We start from the raw sequence: 5004 nt of genomic DNA, 5'->3' as shown, positions 1-5004 counted from the left end.
AAGGACACAGCCCTCCTCGGCCCATTGTCATTCAGTTGTTCTCTGAGCCCCTTGTTTGTGGTGCAGCAGTTCTTGCTGTTTGCACAGAGCGAATCCGAATCCAGGGCGTGTTTGTTCAGTGAGATTGCCTCTGCCAGAGACACCCCACGGGACAGGCTCGGCGCAGTGGGGGGGACGTGTGCGCACACCGAGCATGGCGCATCCGCTGTGGCCACTCTGGAGGTGGCATTGCTGCAGCCAGTCCCTAGGGCTGGACGGCACCATCATGAGGCGGCCACCCGCAGTGGGGTGCTGGACCCCTGCACAGTGGCCCCATCCTACTCAGGGGCCGCCCTGCCCTTTGGCTAACCTTCTGGGGCTCTGAGCGCCCATGCAGGGGCCCACCCTGTGCCCTAGGTCAGGAGGGGCAGTGGTCGCCTGGGGAGGGGGCATGCTGAGAGAGTGAGAGGTGGCGGGAGTGGACGGCCGATGTGGACGCTGGGGGCCGGGCTGGGGGCTGGGCTGGGGGCCGTGGCCGCAACATGGCCCGGGAGCCAAGGACACCAGGGTTCGTGTCCTTGTGCTACCATTTGTCAGCTGGGTGACACTGGGCAGGTGGGTCTCTCGTTTCAAGCAGGTGGGCTGGAGATGAGGGGAATCTGTCGCCCTGTGGGGAGATGAACAACGTGCTGGCTATGCCTGGGCTGACCCAGAGTGTCCTTGGCAAACAGCAGCCAGGGAGCCGGTCGGGGGAGTCATTCTGGTGATGGGACCCTCGGAGGGCCTCGAAGGCAGCCAGCCGGCCTGCGGAACCCAGACCCCCTTCAGCTCCGAGACCCTGCCTTGATGAGGGTCCCTTAGCCTGTGAGGGCCCGTCCTGGGTTCCGCACACGCCTTATCTACTCAGGATGGAGGCCACCCTGGGGCGTGTTCTAGCTCCCCTCAACTGGGTCCAAGTAAAATCATGGGGTCACTCCCTGTTCGTTTATTTCTGGAAATAATACCCATGAGGGGATCTGCCTGGAGCTCCAGGTGCCTCAGCTGGGGTCGTGTTGGTGCCTGTGGGCTCCTGGCTGGGGCCTCACTTTGCTTCTGCTCCTTCGCTTCCCCCAGCATTCTCTCCTGGGCAGAACCTGCTCGGAGGCAACCCGGGACGGCTTTGACCATTGATATCAGATGGACTTGACGCTGTGCCACACCTGAGCCCTGAGAACCTGGAGGGTCCCCCTCCTGCTCTGGGCTCTGATGCCACCAAAGTCGTCTGAGCCCTGGAGAGGCCATGTGGAGGGCAACCCGCTGAGCCTGGCCTTGTACCTGGCCAGCCAAGGTCAGGCACGTCCTCCGTCCCGCCCAGGGACCCTGTGGCTGGGCACCACCCAGAGCAGAACCTCATCCCCGTGACTCTTCCCAGATTCCGACCCACAGACTGCACACTGAAGTGATTGGGCCAGTGTGTCACCTGTGGCAGGTAAGTGGGGACTCGCTTCCTCGTCACCCCACCCTCCCCTTGCAGATCGAGAGGGGGGTAACTCTGGTCCACGGGCTGGAGCCCTGGAAAGGACCTTGGCCAGGCCAGTCCAGGAAGGGGGCGTCCAGTGGGGTTGGGGTCACAGTCTGACTCAGGGTCCCTTTCTAACCTGAGTCCGGAGCTCATCTAGTGCTGGCGGCACAGAGGACGGTGACGGCCGTTCTCACATTGGTGAGCTCCTACCTATGCCTCAAAGCCCGGCTCTGCGAGGCCCCTGCGTTCCCCCAGTGGGGCATCGTGGCACCTGTGCCTTCCTCTGTTACACCACCAACCACTTGATGTTATTTGTGGTGTTATGCGTGTTTTAGAAAAGGCCTGGGCCAGGTTAGTTGACGGCCTCTGCCCAGGGAGGCCCTGAGCGGCTCAGGGCAGGGTGGCTTGGGCTCTTCTCTGGGGCTTCGTGTCTTACCAGACACTTGGGGCACGCAGATGAGATGGCAGAGCCCGTGGGGAATGGCCCAGCGGGGGCCAAGGGGGGCTCCAGGGGGCTCGCCCCCCGCCTCGGGCACTTCCCCAGCAGCCCAGGAGAGAACCAGGGCTCCACGGCTGTCGCAGACAGGTCATCCAGGACACCTCGCCGCCCACGGCCGCTGCGAAAGCAGGACTCCTGTTGGACCAGGACTCGTAAAACGCATGTGAAGTTTGATGTTCCGTCATCTCAGGTCCCCCGACCCCCCTCCTGCCCCTGCGGGGCCCCAGCCCAGCCCAGCTTCCCGGGCCTCCCCCCGCCTCCCCTGTCCACACAGCCACCGGCTTCAGCGGCTTCCGCTTCGTCCTGGGGACACAGCGGCTCTGGCCGTGCCCCCGCCTCCGAGGCTGCTCCCCCACCTGCCAGGGTGGTGAGCACCCCTCAGTCTACCAGAGGCCTTGCCAGAGGCTCGCTGCGTGGGTGAAGCCTTCTCGAGCAGGACAGCCCACGAGGCTGGAGGGCCCCGTGCTCCTACCGCCTGGCCCGGGGGGCCTAGAGTCCTGGGGTGCCCGGCGTGGGGGGGCATCCGTGTGCCTGCCAGGACCCCGCACCGGCCCTCAGCTTCCCTGTGCCGCGGCTTCCTCCCCTGGAATACGGGCTTCTGGCTAAGGCCGCTGCTGAGAAAATCCATGTCAAGAGCCTGGTCCTCAGGCCCGGTGCTCCAGGCCCGGGGCGGGCGGCGGGGCGGCTCGGGGTCTGGCCACGCAGGGGGGCGGCCGCCGGGGCCGGGGAGCGGGGCGCAGCGGGGTGCAGCGGGGAGCGGCTCATCAGTTGCGGCCTCACGTCCCTTCATTACGGCGCCTGCAGAAGATGTTCTCTGATTAGTCTGCTGAATTATGAATTAGGTTCCGGGTCCCCGTGCAGCTGTTCCCGGCTTGTCATCCCCACCACTTTATTTCCCCATCTGCTTATAAAACCAGGAGCGCCGTCCTGCAATAAACACTTCAAACGCTTTTTTTAGGGGCTAATTAATTGTGTTGCATTTCTCCGACACAGCATGCAGGCTGGACCTGCCCGGAATTCCCAATGCGGGTGCGGCTCCCGCCCGAGCGCCTGGGGAGAGGCTGGGGTGTCTGCAGGGCCCAGAGCCTGGGGCTGCGCGTGGCCTCCCCCGGCGCCTGACCTCAAGGGCAGCTCTGCAGCCTCTGTTCCCGCAGGCTCGGGGGGCGTGGGCCCCAGCCACGCCGCAGCACTTCTGCTCCGGAGGTCCCCTCTTGGCACCCTCTGGTTGCAGGACTCCAGCCAGGACCGCTGGACTCCCCTCAACTCGGTGACACATCCAAGGTCAAGTTCATGCTTCTCCCCTGCCTCTGCCTCCCCGCTGGTCTCCCCAGCGCCCAACCTTCACCAAACCTGCCTCAGCAGCCCCTTAGGCCTCCCTGCCTTGGCCTAGGCTCTTCCCCCGCCCGGATGCCGTGGGCCCTCATCCACCTGCTGGGCCTCCCCTTGTACCCGAGGTCCCGCTCCCTCGCTCCCCCGCAGCGACAGCCTGGCGGGGTGGGCACTTGTGGCACAGCAGTCTCTTTGGAATACCCGCCTCTTTGGAGGAAACCTCTGGGAGCCCCGCCTCTGCTCTGCACCCCGGGGCCCAGCAGAGAAAGTGGTAGAGGAGGTTTAAAACAATGACATTAATAAGAAAACAGAATCACAATTATCGAGTTACAAAACAGAGAGCTCAGAGACAATTAAGTTACAGCAGCCATTTGACTGTTCCCAATGCGAGGCAAGTGGCTTTTTATTAAGTTGATTTTTAAAGTGGGCTCTGCATCAAGTCAGTAAGAGTTTTTGGTGTTGAACCTCTGGCCAGGCCTTGGGGTCCCCACGCAGCCCCCTGCGGGGCCCGGGCCCTGTGGCCCCGACAGCAGCGCAGCTCCCCCGGGCTCCCCTGGGCGGCCGTCGCGCCGTCGCAGCTGGCCCGGCCGGGTCTCTGACTGCTCGGCCTCATCTCCGCGCCAGGCAGGGCGGAGTCTCGGCCTGGCTCCCAACGGAGCCTCCAGCTCTGTCTGGCGCCTCAGCGCCTGCTCTCCCCCGTGGTGTGCTGCAGGGGGGCCTCCCACAGAGCCCGCAGCCCCCATCCCGTGCACGAGGGCCTGGGGGACGGCTGAGGCCGAGGACCAGCCCAGCTGTTGGGCCTCCCCAGCCTCAGGGACCTGGCTCTCCAGCTGAGCCCTTGCACCGGACGGGCTGGGGGAGCCGTGGTGCAGGCTTTGCCCTCCAGGGCCCAAGCGCCTTGACTGCTGGAGGTGCCCTGCAGCCCCAGTGGAGGGAGCGGAGGCCGGGGGAGGCCTGGGGAGGCCGGGCCCCCTCCTCGGGAGCCTTGGACTCCTCAGGCTGAGGGCACACGGGGACGGTACTCTGCCTGTGAGGCGTGGGCCCGTGGGAGACCCAGGGGAAGGGTGAGCACGGGGTGACACCCGGATGAGCGAGCCTCAGACACGGGGAGGGGACACTAACCACCATATTAGCATGGACCCTGCTTGCCCCCACCCGCCTCCCCCGGCTGGGAGTGGGGGCTTGTCTGGGAGGGGAAGCCAGGGGCAGAGAGGTAGGGGCCGGGAGTGGAGGAGGCCACTTGGGTGCACCAGGAGGTGGGCTGCTGGGGCTGGGCCCACTGGGGTGCCGCCGGGAGCCCTGTAGGTCACACACCTTTCTGAGGGCTGCAGGGTAGGGCCGCAGCACCCCCAGGACCAGAGGGGAGGCGGGCAGACCCTCAGACCTGTATGGGGGCACCTGCAGGAGTGGAGAAGAGTTCTAGGCCTTCCAGGAGGTGAGCCAGGCCCCTGGAGCTCAGGGACTTGGGATCGTGCTGCACACACCCCCCCCACCACCTCCTGCCGGCCCAGGGGGGCCCACGGGATCCCACCCGGAGAATATGGAGATGCACTTCCCCAGTTGGCGGGGCTCTGCTCAGAACATTTTTATGGGCTGTTAATTGTTATGCTTCCATTTAATTCTGGGTGTCATTCCATGTCAGCCAAGCCCGACAGGCTGGGATTTATGCCTCCAAATTATGGGGCTCGGGCTGTTC

At 64.9% G+C, this 5004-nt stretch overlaps 1 long non-coding RNA gene across 1 annotated transcript; it reads left to right on the top strand.

Moving 5' to 3' along the window:
* Positions 1-573: 573 nt before the first annotated feature.
* Positions 574-2624, top strand: LOC119877572. Its single transcript, XR_005379023.1, has 3 exons — positions 574-1306; positions 1391-1447; positions 2063-2624. It is a non-coding gene; the product is annotated as an uncharacterized LOC119877572 (long non-coding RNA).
* Positions 2625-5004: the final 2380 nt, after the last annotated feature.

This window comes from Canis lupus, chromosome 26 (assembly GCF_011100685.1).
Source record: "Canis lupus familiaris isolate Mischka breed German Shepherd chromosome 26, alternate assembly UU_Cfam_GSD_1.0, whole genome shotgun sequence".
In the NCBI taxonomy this organism is placed as follows: domain Eukaryota; kingdom Metazoa; phylum Chordata; class Mammalia; order Carnivora; family Canidae; genus Canis; species Canis lupus.
Note: the sequence above shows the minus strand (reverse complement) of the source record. Positions and strands in the feature narration are given on the sequence as shown.